Source organism: Heptranchias perlo, chromosome 35 (assembly GCF_035084215.1).
Source record: "Heptranchias perlo isolate sHepPer1 chromosome 35, sHepPer1.hap1, whole genome shotgun sequence".
NCBI lineage: Eukaryota > Metazoa > Chordata > Chondrichthyes > Hexanchiformes > Hexanchidae > Heptranchias > Heptranchias perlo.
In genome coordinates, this window is record NC_090359.1 from 2,945,190 (window position 1) to 2,960,182 (window position 14,993).

Genomic DNA, 14,993 nt, shown 5'->3' on the forward strand with positions numbered 1-14,993 from the left:
GGACCCATAGGGGAGCCCACAGTAACACCTTTTATTTGGAGGAAATGAGTGGAGTCAAAGGAGACGTTGTTCAACGTAAGAACAAGTTCAGCCAGGCGGAAGGTGGTGGTGGATGGGGATCGGTTGGCCCTTCGTTTATGGAAAAGGCGGACGGCCCAGAGGCCGTCCTGGTTGCAGGTGGATGTGTGAACGGACTGAACGTCCATGGTAAAAAGGAGAAAGTTAGGTCTGTGGAAAAGAAACTGTTTAAGTGGTGGAGGGTGTCGGAGGAGTCGCAGATGTTGGTCGGAATAGACTGGAGGAGTGGAGAGAAAATAGAATCGGAATAGGAAGAAATTGATTCCGTGGGACAAGAACAGGCTGAGACAATGGATCTACCAGGTCAGTGCTGTTTGTAGATCTTCGGAAGGAGGAAGAAGTGGGCTTTGCGGGGTTGGGGGACTGTGATGTTGGAGGCCGTTGGGGGAAGATCTCCAGAGGAGATGAGGAAAGTGACGGTGTGGGAAGCTATGGCTTGATGTTCGGTGGTGGGGTCACGGTCCAGGGGAAGGTCCGAGGAAGTATGAGAGAGTTGGCGCACAGCCTCCGCAAGGTCGAGGTCTGTTCGCCTCATAACGAAAATAGCGCCACCCTTGTCAGCCGGTTGAATGACAATGTCAGGGTTGGAACTGAGAGAACGGAGTGCGGCAAGTTCAGAGGGAAGTCGATCAGATTGAGTGAGGGAACCAGAGAAATTGAGACTTCCGATGTATTACCTGCAGTTCCCAATGATAAGATCAAGTGAGGGTAAGAGGATAGAGGGAGGGGTCCAGGTGGACCGAGAATTCTGAAGATGGGAGAAAGGGTCCGCTGTGCGGGGGGAAGAGTCCTGGCCAAAGAAATGGGCGCGGATGTGAAGGCCACGGAAGAAGAGCTCAGCATAATATCTTGCTGGAAACTCATTGAGGTGGGGGCGTATGAGGATGACGCTGAGGCTTTTACTGAGGACTGACGTTCGGTTTCAGAGAGGGGAAGATCAGACGGAAGAATGAAAATACGACAAAGAGATTGGAGGGAGGAATGGGGTCAGAGGAAAGTGAAGGGGAAGAAGAATCGGTAGGGATGTGAATTGCATGTTTCAACAGAACTATTAAGATCAAGGCGGAACACTTCCGATCTTACTGCGCCGCCCCAACTTGCCAAATGTGCACGTCTCAACCGCCATTCGCAGCTCTGCAGCGCTGCACGTCGGTCACGCAACTCAACTGCTGACAGAAAAATAGCAAAAAAGCATCAAAACAAAATCCAGTTCTTCAGTTACCATCACCTGGATCACAAGATTCGACAATTAAAATTCGTGAACAATCGGGCGGCTGTCTTTCCAGACGCCAGCCCTGCTTTCGTCGTGTTTGTCTGTCGAGCGGTCACGCAGATCGAAATGTGTCGACTGGTTTCAAGGCGCAAATGAACATTGGTGCGAATCGGACATCTGCCCAATAGAAACAGCGGTCGTCGCAGAGCAAACTTGAAGGCGTGAGATAATGAAAGTGAATGTTAGAGTCGGCAATGCCGCAGGAAAGTTTCCATGAAATGGAAGGAAGAAAGGAAAGGCTTCCTATTGACTGTGGAAGGAAGCAAAAGTGGGGAAAACAGGCGAGTTTGAACTGTGGAGCATCAAGTACAGGCATGTGAGAGTGCTGGATTTGAAACAATGGTTAGGTTTTTGCCAGCAACAAAAAATATTTCTTTCTTGTGCAAAAGATTGATTTCTTGCTGCATTCTATTATTGTGTGTGGCAGAGAACAAAAGAGGTAAACGAAACTATACTGTAGCTCTTATTCAAACCGAACTTGCTGCGACCGCAACGCAGAGTATGGACCAGGATCCGATCAAGGCGACGCGCATCAGTTGAGGCAGTCATGCCCAAACAACAGCAATGTCGCGTCCGGTGCTGCTTGGAAAAGAAGGATGTTTGGTGATGAGGAAAAAATAGCAAGAACTGGAAATGCTGGCATCGGTGGGATTCTAACCCACGTCCCCGCAGAGCTTTTACTTTTGCCGTTTTTCTGACAACCTGAAATTTCCTCAAGGGCGCAGCTTCAAGCACAACTTTTTTGTGCTCTTCTCACACACAACATCGCACTTTACTTTCCTACACACGCGTTTTAAAATCTGACTTATCCGCACACAGCTTCCTGCGCCACGAAAATTTGACAGACCATTCGTTCATGGCCTGTAATCGCTACTTTTGCGCCACAGGCGCACTTTACATTGATCCCCTACTCGATTCAATCGCATGTTTCAACATAACTATTAAGATCAAGGCGGAACACTTCGGATCTTGCTGCGCCGCCCCAACTTGCCAAATGTTCACCTTTCAACCGCCATTCGCAGTTCTGTAGCGCCGGTCGCTCACGCAACTCAATGCTTCGAGAAGAGAGCCATCATGCTCTCCACAGATACTGCGATTTATTTATGCAAACATCATTTGCGAAATGACCGAATGTATTTAATTATATATCTGTACGGGTAAGAAAAACCCATATTGATCTTTTTCAAGAACCAGTCAAGTACATAATTTACTTTGTCAAACTCAAAACAACGGCTTGGTTTTGCTGATTGCAAATTTCAATGGAAATCGAGACCGTCATTAAGTGTCGGAACAAATATACCCGCTGGGGTTTCGGGATTGTTACCGCTTTATTTGTATCACTGAGGAACCCATTTTAACTCGGCGAATGCACAAATCTATCGATAAGAGTCTGTGTTGGAGAAGGAACAGAATAAAGCATCCAATTTCGTGACACTGTTTCCATTAACACTGCGCGCCACATCCCTTAAACATTGATTCCTGTTTCTATATAAAACTAGAGAGGTTGTAAATAAAAAGTGCTGAAACTCAGGATTAAATCAGGGATCTTTGGATCTTCAGTCTCCCGCTCTCCCAACTGAACTATTTCAGCACCTCCTCAAGTTGGACTTTGTATCATCGTCTTGGAAGAAAACATAACCTCGGGTGGAATTGCCCCTCCATTTCATTCCTCACATCATACATAAACATCGCACTCAAACACCCCCCCCCCGCAGTTCATATATAAACATCACACTCAAACACACACCCCCACAGTTCATATATAAACATCGCACTCACATGTGCATTCCCAAAGTTAATAAAACAACAGCGCACTCATACATGCACACCCAGTTTATATCTACCAAATGCCCTGTTTACAGTTCTAACTAAAGTCTGAACACGGAAAGGGTAACTGTTTTCCAGATACTGTCCATGCTGCTTTTTATTTTCAGCATTAGATTTGCTGCAGTCCGGCAAAGGTATCTGCCCTGGTGGTGAATGCTGCTTCTGACGGATGTCTCGTTGTCTCGGAGTTGGCGGGGATTGGAAAGATCTTGTGTCACACGAAGTGTCTGAAAGGCCCATATACACACGAAGGTCATCAGCGCGCTGCCAACACCTTGTGCTGCAATGTTAGCGTGTCTGATATCAATTTAAAGGCGCCGCGTCTGAAACACGTTGGGGTTACAGTTCCTATTTGTACATAAGTGAATCAAAATCATTCAAGATGGAATGTTTCCTTTGCTGCATCACAATAAACAATATCTTGTTGTAAAGTTTGACTCATTATTTCCCCAGTGTCAGAGGGAGAATTGTCTGATCCTCTCATTTGTTTCATGCAACAAACAAACAGACACAAACACACGTGTTCGTTCAGAGACAACCCACAGTTGGACACAGAGAGATAAAAACAGCGAGAGATACAGACATTATGGGTAAACACAGGGAAATAGACAAGAGGAGTAGAACAATACAAAACGGCCTCAAATTTCAACAGACAGTGACAGGTAGATGATGGATATCAGGGAAAGCAGGGGACGCAATTGCTGCTTGATTTGGCTCCCTGCCTTCGCCTGTCTTGTCCAATAAACAGGAGATCTTGTGTCCGACTCCCAACTAAGCCTTCTTTGTCCGAGTCTCCTGTGTGATATTTACCTCATTTGTGAATTAAACAAGGAGGAGCTTCACCGGGGCGATTTTCAAAAAACATTTCACACCGAGCCAAAAAAGGAGATAATTGAACAGGTGGCCAAAAACTTGGTCAGAGACGGAGGTTTTAAGGATGGTCTAAAAGGAGCAGATGTTTAGGGAGGGAATCCCTGAACTCAGAGCCTGAAAGGGAGGACGACAGGACCTGAGGAGAGGGAACCGTTAACAATATCCGCTAACATGGAGGCCAGGAAATCAAATTGCGTGGTCAGCAGTTTGCTGGGAAGAGGGTCGATGGAGGAGGATGTGGGTGTTCTGGTCAAGATGAGCTCGGAGAAAGCATGAGGGGAGGTGGGAGATAAAAATGCGAGTTCAGGTGGGAACCGTGACGTGGTGGGCTGGGGGAAGGGAGGGAAGCAGCAGCTGAACGGATGATCTCAATCTTAGTGACAAAGTAGTCCATGAGCTCCTCGCACTTTTTGTGGTGAGGGTGGAGGAGGCAGGGGGTTCAAGAAGACGGTTTGTAGTCGAGAAGAGATACCGGGGTTATCTTTGCATTCCAGAATGTTCCTGGAACAATGAGCAGTTTTCTGTCTCTTTCTGTTTCGGGCTGGTGAATTAGCCCGGGTCTGTTCACAGCGCGATTCTGCGTTTTATTTCTTCCTCATTATTCTTGTTCTGACATCGAGGTGAAGAGTGAAGCAGAGAGTAGATTTTAAAACCGCTGGAATATCAGTGAAATTAAATCGTGGAAAGTCCGACTCAGTTTTTCACTGTATTTCCCTCATCCAATATTGCAGATAAATGAGAGTGCAGCTTTCAATTCATCATCAGTGAATTGAACCCTGGTCTCTAGTGCGCTGACACTCATCACGATACCAACGAGGAACTGGTGCCGGGAGGGGATGTATGTTCACCACAGGTGCTTCATATTTTAGTGACTCAGTTTGAACTATTTATTTGAGGACAGTTTGTTCAACATTCCACGGACCACTGAGTATCCCCACCTATCATACAGGCGACCGGAGTGCAACTCTCTGATGGGGACGTTAAATTTTGGCCGCCTTTACAAACTTTTTTCTTATTTATCTGCAATATTAAATGCGGATAATATAGTGTAAAACTGACTCGGAGTTTCCAACTTGCCTCAATTAAATTTAACTGATATTCCAGCGGTTTTAAAATCTGCGCTCAGCGTTACTCTTCATCTCGATGTTAGACTGGCTTCTGTGATGGTGGGGATCTCGGAAACAGGCCGAGATGGATCATCCACTCGGCACTTCTGACTCAAAATCGTTGCAAACGCTTTTGACTCAAGTGCTGGGATGTACCATCATTGAGGCTGGGAAAGTTCACAGAGATTCCACCCGTTATTTGTTTGATTGTCCACCACCATTCACAACTGGGTTTGGCAGGATTGCAGAGCTTTGATCTGATCCATTGGTTGTGGGATCGCTTCGCTCTGTCTATCGCATGATGCTTCCACTGTTTGGCAAGTAGTCCTGTGTAACTTTCAGATTATTGGTGTGTGTATATTTGTGGGTATATGTCTGGGTGTGAGTCAGTATGTAGCTATGAATGTGTGTGTGTATGTACATAACAATTGCAAACTGCCACTTTGACTCGGCCCTTTCTCATCTGCACCTTCAGCTTCCACCCTTTCCCTCCTGCTTTGTATCGATGCTCAGCCAATCGCACAGCTCCTTCTGTTTCAATCTGCTCAGCGCACCTCCGATTGGAGTCCTGCCGGATAATCTGTGAATAAATATTGCAAGGCACTGATGCATGAAGCTTGGTGTAAAACAAAATGTAAACTTTACCGGAGGAGACGATCCAAGCAATGCCTGCATTTCAAGAGACAGAGCTTTGAATTGCTACATGTTTGCCTGATGAATGCAGATTGCAAAGAAAAATTCAGCAAACACCATTCATTTGTGCAGTGAAGCGCAGCGTTGCACAAAAAAAAACTTTCTCTTCTGAGGATTTAGGAAAGCAAAAGGCAGGCTGAGCTGATAGACTCATAGAAAGGTTGCATCACGGAAGGAGGCCGTTCGGCCCATCGAGTCATACCAGCTCCATGCAAAAGCATTCCAGCCAATCCCACTCCCTCGCCCTATCTCCGTAGCCCTGGGAATGTATTCCTTTCAAGTATTTATACAGTTCCCTTTTGAAAGTCACGATTGAATCTGCCTCAACCAGGACCCCTGGCAGTGCATTCCAGATCCTAAACACTCATGTCACCTTTGGTTCTTTTGCCAATCATCTTAAATTGATGTCCTCTGGTTCTTGACCCTTCCACCAATAGGAAGAGTTTGTCTCCATCTATTCTGTCAACATCCCTCATGATTTTAAATACCTCTATCGAATCCCATCTCAATCTTCTCTGTTCGAAGAAGAACAACCTCAGCTTCTCCAGTCTATCCACGAACTAAAGTCCCTCATCCCTGGAATCATTCTCGTTCATCTTTTCTGCACCCTCTCTTTGGCCTTCACATTTTTCCTAAAGTGCGGTGCCCAGATCTGGACACAATACTCCAGTTGTTGCCGAACTCATGTTTTACAAAGGTTCATCATGAATTCCGTGCTTTAGTACTCTATGCCTCTATTTATAATGCCCAGGATCCCGTATGCTCTTTTGAACCGCTTTCTCAACCTGCCTCGCTACATTCAACGATCTGTGCACATATACCCCCAGATCTCTCTGTTCCGGTACCCCTTTTCGAATTGAGCCGCTAATATATATTGCTTCTCCTCGTTCTTCCTACCGAGATGTGTCACCTTGCATATTTCTGCGTTAAATTTCTATATCCTCTGGAAGTCAATATTGCAAAAAAATATTGGAAAATGTGAGGTTATGCACTTTGGCAGGAAAAATCAGAGATCAAGTTATTATCTTAATGGCGAGAAACTGGAAAGTACTGCAGTACAAAGGGATCTGGGGGCCTTAGTGCAAGAAAAACAAGAAGTTAGGATGCAGGTGCAGCAGGTGATCAAGAAGGCCAACGGAATGTTGGCTTTTATTGCTAGGGGGATAGAATATAAAAACAGGGAGATATTGCTGCAGTTATATAAGGTATTGGTGAGACAGCACCTGGAATACTGCATATAGTTTTGGTGTCCATACTTAAGAAAATACATACTTGCTCTCGAGGCAGTACAAAGAAGGTTCACTCGGTTAATCCCGGGGATGAGCGGGCGGACATACGATGAGAGGTTGAGTCGATTGGGTCCCTACTCATTGGAGTTCAGAAGAATGAGAGGCGATCTCATTGAAACATATAAGATTGTGAAGGGGCTTGATCGAGTGGATGCTGTAAGGATGTTCCCAAGGATGGGTGAAACTAGAACTAGGGTGCATAATCTTAGAATAAGGGGCTGCTCTTTCAAAACCTAGATGAGGAGAAACTTCTTCACTCAGAGGGTAGTAGGTCTGTGGAATTTGCTGCCCCAGGAAGCTATGGAAGCTACATCATTAAATAAATTTAAAACAGAAATAGACAGTTTCCTAGAAGTAAAGGGAATTCGGGGTTACGGGGAGCGGTCAGGAAATTGGACATGAATTTAGATTTGAGGTTAGGATCAGATCGGCCATGATCTTATTGAATGGCGGAGCAGTCTCGAGGTGCCGATTGGACAACTCCTGCTCCTATTTCTTATGTTCTTATGTTCAATCACTGACCTCCTCACAGTTCACTACATTTCAAAGATTTGTGTCATCTGCAAATTTGGTAATTGTGCCCTGTACACCCGAGTCCAAGTCATTAATAAATATCAAAAAGGCCAGTGGTGCGAGCACCGACCTGTTGGGAACATTACTGTACACCTCCCTCCAATCCGAAAAAAACAACGGTTCATCACTTCTCTCTGGTTCCTGTTACTGAGACAATTTTCAATCCATGTTGCTACTGCTCCTTTTATTCTGTGGGAATCAATCTTGATGACAAGCCTATTAAAAGGCACTTTATCAAACGCCTTCTGAAAGTTTATTGACACCATATCAATCGCATTGCCGTCATCAACCCTCTACTTTACCTCATCAAAAACTCGATCAAGTTCGTTCAATACGATTTGCCTTTAAGAAAAGGCCAAATTTATCCAAGGAGCTCGAGCCTCATTGATTGAGGCTGCGAACTGCCCACGAACAGGGATGGGATTCCAGGTGCCTTTTGTTTGTTTCCCCAAAAGTTACAAACGAATGGAACAGAAGTTGAGGTTTTACCAAGATTGAAACTCATATCGCTGGATTTAAAGGCCACAGTGCTCACCATTACACCATGGAACCCACTCATTAAAGTAGGCGGCCTCCTCCCTTCAAAGATACTGGGCTCCTTTATCAGCATCGCCATGGCGCTGTCTCATTGACTGCACGAGGCTAACGGCAAACCTCTGCCATCAGCAAAACTGCAAACACTGGTCAATCCCAACCTGCCATTTTGGCTCCGCCCTTTCTCATCCATACTTTCAGCTTCCCCACTTTTTCCTCTGGTAAGAACAGATGATTAGCCAATCACACAGGGACTGTCAAATCCATCGGTTCCCTCGTTGCTGTTTCTGTTTCACACTGGTCAGCGCAGCTCGTCTTGTTGGACAATCATTGCATTAACATTGCAAGGCACTAATGCATGAAGTTCGGGGTGGAAACAAAAGAGCTCGATCCTCACTGATTGAAGCTGCGAACTCCCCACCAACAGGGATTGTTTCCAAGTGCTTTTTCCTTGTTTGCCCTCAATTTGCAAACGAATAGGACAAAATTCGAGGTTTAATCGAGATTTGAATTTGGATCGCTAGAATACAAGTGCAGAATGCTTACCAATGCACTATGGAAACCAACGAACTCCTTCAGCTGGCATCCATCATTCAAAGACACTTGGCTCTTTTCTTAGCACTGCCAGAATGCCACATCACTGACACCTCGAGGCTACCGACAAACCTCTCCCATCATCAAAACTGCAACTACTTGCAAAGAAAATGTAAATATTGGCCGAGGACATGATCCGAGCAATGCCTGCCTTTCAAGAAACAATGCTTTGAATTTCTGCATGCTTGACTGCTGAATGCAGATGAAAAAGAAAAGTTCACCAAACACCATGCTTTGGTGCAGTGCAACTCAGCATTAAACAAAATACAACTTTCTCTTCAGCTGATTTGGGAAAGCAGAAGTCCGGTTGAGTTTATGAACTGAAACTGATCGAAGCAACTGGAACCTCATTGATTGAGGCAGCAACTTCCCACCAGCAGGGAGTGGATTCCAGCTGCATTTTGTTTTTTCGACCTGCAGTTGCAAATGAATGGGACAAAAACAAACCAGGTTCCACCGTGATTCGAACTCGGATCGCTAGATTCAGAGTCGAGAGTGCTCACCATTACACCATGGAACCCATTGGTTGATAAAAGCCGCACCCTTCATCCAAAGACATTTGGCTCTTTGCTCAGCACTGCCATGTCGCTGCATCACTGACTTCTCGAGGCTGTTGCCAATCCTCTCCCATCAGCAAAACTGCAAGAACTGGACAATTGCAAACTGCCACTTTGACTCGGCCCTTTCTCATCTCTTCCTTCAGCTTCCACCCTTTTCCTTCTGCTTAGTATCGATGCTCAGCCAATCACACAGCTACTCGTCAAACCTATCGCTTCCCTCGTCACTGCTTCTCTTTCAATCTGCTCAGCGCAGCTCCTATTACAGTCTTGCCGGATAATCTGTGAATAAATATTGCAAGGCACTGATGCATGTAGATTGGCGTAAAACAAAATGTAAACTTTGTGCGAGGACACGATCCAAGCAATGCCTGCATTCCAAGAGACAGTGCTTTGAATTTCTCCATGTTTGCCTGCTGAATGCAGATTGCAAAGAAACATTCTGCAAACACAATTTTTTGGTGCAGTGAAGCGCAGCGGTGCACATAAAGCAACTTTGTCTTCTGAAGATTGAGGAAAGCAAAAGACAGGCTAAGCTGATTGAACTCATAGAAAGATTACAGCACGGAAGTGGGCCATTCGGCCCATCGTGTCCTGCCAGCTCTATGCAAAAGCAATCCAGCCAAACCCACTCCCTCGCCCTATCACCGTAGCCCTCGGCATATTTTCCTTTAAAGTATTTATACAGTTCCCTCTTGAAAGCCACGATTGAATCTGCCTCCACCACCACCCCTGGCATTGCATTGCATTTCCTAAACACTCACTGTGTAAAAAAGATTTTTCCTCAAGTCACCTTTGTTTCTTTTGCCAGTCACCTTAAATCTATGCCCTCTGGTTCTTTACGTTTCCGCCAATAAGAACAGTTTGTCTCCATCTGTTCTGTCAATACCCCTCATGAGTTTAAATACCTCCAACAAATCTCCTCTCAATCTTCTCTGTTTCAAAAAGAACAACCCCAGCTTCTCCAGTCTGTCCACGTCACTGAAGTCCCTCATCCCTGGATTCATTCTCGTTCGTCTTTTCTGCACCCTCTCTGAGGCCTTCACATTTTTCCGAAAGTGCGGTGCCCAGATGTGGACACAATATTCCAGTTGTGGTCGAACTAATGTTTTATAAAGATTCATCATGAATTCCGTGCTTTCGTACTCTATACCTCTATTTATAAAGCCGAGGATCCCGTATGCTTTTTTGAACCGCTTTCTCAACCTGCCTCGCTACATTCAACGATTTGTGCACATATACCCCCAGATCTCTCTGTTCCTGTACCCCTTTTCGAATTGAGCCCTCTAATTTATATTGCTTCTCCTCTTTCTTCCTCCCGAGATGTATCACCTTGCATTTTTCTGCGTCAAATTACTATATCCTCTTGAAGTCTATCACTATCCTCCTCACTGTTCACTGCACTTCCGAGGTTTGTGTCATCTGCAAATTTGGAAATTGTGCCCTGTACACACAAGTCCAAGTCATTAATAAATATCAAAAAGGGCAGTGGTGCGAGCACCGACCTGTGGGGAACATGACTGTACACCTCCCTCCAATCCGAAAAACAACTGTTCATCACTCCTCTCTGGTTCCTGTGACCGAGGCAATTTTCTCTCCATGTTGCTACTGCTCCTTTTATTATATGGGTATCAATCTTGATGACAAGGCTATTGTAAGGCACTGGATCAATCGCCTTTTGAAAGTTTATATACACCACATCAATCGCATTGCCGTCATCAACCCTCTCCGTTACCTCATCAAAAACGCTATCATAGAATCATAGAATCATAGAATCATAGAAGTTACAACATGGAAACAGGCCCTTCGGCCCAACATGTCCATGTCGCCCAGTTTATACCACTAAGCTAGTCCCAATTGCCTTCACTTGGCCCATATCCCTCTATACCCATCTAACCCATGGAACTGTCCAAATGCTTTTTAAAAGACAAAATTTTACCCGCCTCTAGTACTGCCTCTGGCAGCTCGTTCCAGACACTCACCACCCTTTGAGTGAAAAAATTGCCCCTCTGGACCCTTTTTTATCTCTACCCTCTCACCTTAAATCTGTGCCCCCTCGTTATAGACTCCCCTACCTTTGGGAAAAGATTTTGACTATCGACCTTATCTATGCCCCTCATTATTTTATAGACTTCTATAAGATCACCCCTTAACCTCCTACTCTCCAGGGAAAAAAGTCCCAGTCTGTCTAACCTCTCCCTGTAAGTCAAACCATCAAGTCCCGGTAGCATCCTAGTAATTCTTTTCTGCACTCTTTCTAGTTTAATAATATCCTTTCTATAATAGGGTATCCAGAACTGTACACAGTACTCCAAGTGTGGCCTCACCAATGCCCTGTACAACTTCAACAAGACATCCCAACTCCTGCATTCAATGTTCTGACCAATGAAACCAAGCATGCTGAATGCCTTCTTCACCACCCTATCCACCTGTGACTCCACTTTCAAGGAGCTATGAATCTGTACTCCCAGATCTCTTTGTTCTATAACTCTCCCCAACGCCCTACCATTAACGGAGTAGGTCCTGGCCCGATTCGATCTACCAAAATGCATCACCTCACATTTATCTAAATTAAACTCCATCTGCCATTCATCGGCCCACTGGCCCAATTTATCAAGATCCCGTTGCAATCCGAGATAACCTTCTTCACTGTCCACAATGCCACCAATCTTGGTGTCATCTGCAAACTTACTAACCATGCCTCCTAAATTCTCATCCAAATCATTAATATAAATAACAAATAACAGCGGACCCAGCACCGATCCCTGAGGCACACCGCTGGACACTGGCATCCAGTTTGAAAAACAACCCTCTACAACCACCCTCTGTCTTCTGTCGTCAAGCCAATTTTGTATCCAATTGGCTACCTCACCTTGGATCCCATGAGATTTAACCTTATGTAACAACCTACCATGCGGTACCTTGTCAAATGCTTTGCTGAAGTCCATGTAGACCACGTCCACTGCACAGCCCTCATCTATCTTCTTGGTTACCCCTTCAAAAAACTCAATCAAATTCGTGAGACATGATTTTCCTCTCACAAAACCATGCTGACTGTTCCTAATTAGTCCCTGCCTCTCCAAATGCCTGTAGATCCTGTCCCTCAGAATACCCTCTAACAACTTACCCACTACAGATGTCAGGCTCACTGGTCTGTAGTTCCCAGGCTTTTCCCTGCCGCCCTTCTTAAACAAAGGCACAACATTTGCTACCCTCCAATCTTCAGGCACCTCACCTGTAGCGGTGGATGATTCAAATATCTCTGCTAGGGGACCCGCAATTTCCTCCCTAACCTCCCATAACGTCCTGGGATACATTTCATCAGGTCCCGGAGATTTATCTACCTTGATGCGCGTTAAGACTTCCAGCACCTCCCTCTCTGTAATATGTACACTCCTTAAGACATCACTATTTATTTCCCCAAGTTCCCTAACATCCATGCCTTTCTCAACCGTAAATACCGATGTGAAATATTCATTCAGGATCTCACCCATCTCTTGTGGTTCCGCACATAGATATCAAGTTAGTTCAATACGATTTGCCTTTAACAAAAGGCCAAATTTTTACTAGGAGCTCGAGCCTCATTGATTGAGGCTGCGAACGACCCACGAACAGGGATGGGATTCCAGGTGCCTTTTATTTGTTTCCCCAAAAGTTACAAACGAATGGCACATAAGTTGAGGTTCCACCGAGGTTTGAATTCGGATCGCTGGAAACCAAGTACAGAATGCTTACCATTTCACGATGGAAACCAACTGACAACTTCAGCTGGGACCCACCAGTCAAAGATACTTGACTCTTTTCGAAGCACTGCCAGAATGCCATATCACTGACACCTCGAGGCTACCGACAAACCTCTCCCATCATCAAAACTGCAACTTCTTGCAAAGAAAATGTAACCATTGCCCGAGGACATGATCCAAGCAATGCCTGCCTTTCAAGAAACAAAGCTTTGAATTTCTACATGCTTGACTGCTGAATGCAGATTACAAAGAAAAGTTCAGCAAACACCATTCTTTGGTGCAGTGAAACTCAGCATTGAACAAAATACAACTTTCACTTCTGCTAATTTGGGAAAGCAAATGTCCGGTTGAGTTTATGAACTGAAACTGATAGAAGCAACTGGAACCTCATTGATTGAGGCAGCAACTTCCCACCAGCAGGGAGTGGATTCCAGCTGCATTTTGTTTTTTCGACCTGCAGTTGCAAATGAATGGGACAAAAACAAATCAGGTTCCACCGAGATTCGAACTCGGATCGCTAGAATCAGAGTCTAGAGTGCTCACCATTACACCATGGAACCCATTGGTTAATAAAAGCCGCACCCTTCATCCAAAGACATTTGCCTCTTTTTTCAGCACGGCCATATCGCTGCATCACTGACTTCTTGAGGCTGTTGCCAACCCTCTCCCATCAGCAAAGCTGCAAGAACTGGACAATTCCAAACTGCCACTTTGACTCGGCCCTTTCTCATCTCTTCCTTCAGCTTCCACCCTTTTCCTTCTGCTTTGTATCGATGCTCAGCCAATCGCACAGCTCCTCGTCAAACCGATCGCTTCCCTCGTCACTGCTTCTGTTTCATTCTGCTCAGCGCAGCTGCTATTACAGTCTTGCCGGATAATCTGTGAATAAATATTGCAAGGCACTGATGCATGAAGATTGGCGTAAAACAAAATGTAAACTTTGTGCGAGGACACGGTCCAAGCATTGCATGCCTTTCAAGAAACAATGTTTTGAATTTATCCATGCTTGACTGCTGAATTAAGATTGCAAAGAAAAGTTCAGCAAACACCGTTATTTGGTGCATTAAACAAAAAGCTAATTTCTCTTCTGCTGATTTGGGAAGCAAAAGTCCGGTTGAGCTTCTGAACTGAAACCGATAGAAGCAATTGGAACCTCTTTGATTGAGGCAGCAAATTCCCACCAGCAGGGAGTGGATTCCAGCGGCATTTTATTTTTTCACCCTGCATTTGCAAACATATGGGCAAAAATATATCATGTCCCACCGAAATTCGAACTCCGAACACGAGCTTTAGAGTCTGTAGCGCGCACTATTACACCAGGGAACTCATTCATTGTCGATAGGCTTGATGTGGAGAATCCGGTGATGGACTTGGGATGACAAATGTAAGGAATCTGACAACACCAGATTATCGTTCAACAGTTTTGTTTCAAAATCACAAGTTTTCGGAAGCTTTCTCCTTGGTCAGGTGAAGTGTGGGATTCCTTGAACGTTACTGCCCGTTGTCAATATGACGCTCGACTCGTCGATCGACAGTTCCGACGGGCCACAGCGAAAAATCGCATCGACCTCCTCAGAAGCCGAACACGGGACGCAACCAACAGAGTACACTTCTTCGTCCAATACTTCCCCGTAGCGGAGAAACTACGCCATGTTCTCCGCAGCCTTCAACATGTCATCGATGACGACGAACACCTCGCTAAGGCCATCCCCACACCTCCACTACTCGCCTTCAAACAGCCACCCAACCTCAAACAGACCATCGTTCGCAGCAGATTACCCAGCTTTCAGGAGAACAGCGTCCACGACACCACACAACCCTGCCACGGCAAACTCTGCAAGACATGCCAGATC

The 14,993-nt window shown here is 45.3% G+C and overlaps 1 non-coding gene across 1 annotated transcript; it reads right to left on the bottom strand.

Moving 5' to 3' along the window:
- Positions 1–13,628: 13,628 nt before the first annotated feature.
- trnaq-cug (transfer RNA glutamine (anticodon CUG)) lies at positions 13,629–13,700 on the bottom strand. The gene has a single exon. It is a non-coding gene; the product is annotated as a tRNA-Gln (tRNA).
- Positions 13,701–14,993: the final 1,293 nt, after the last annotated feature.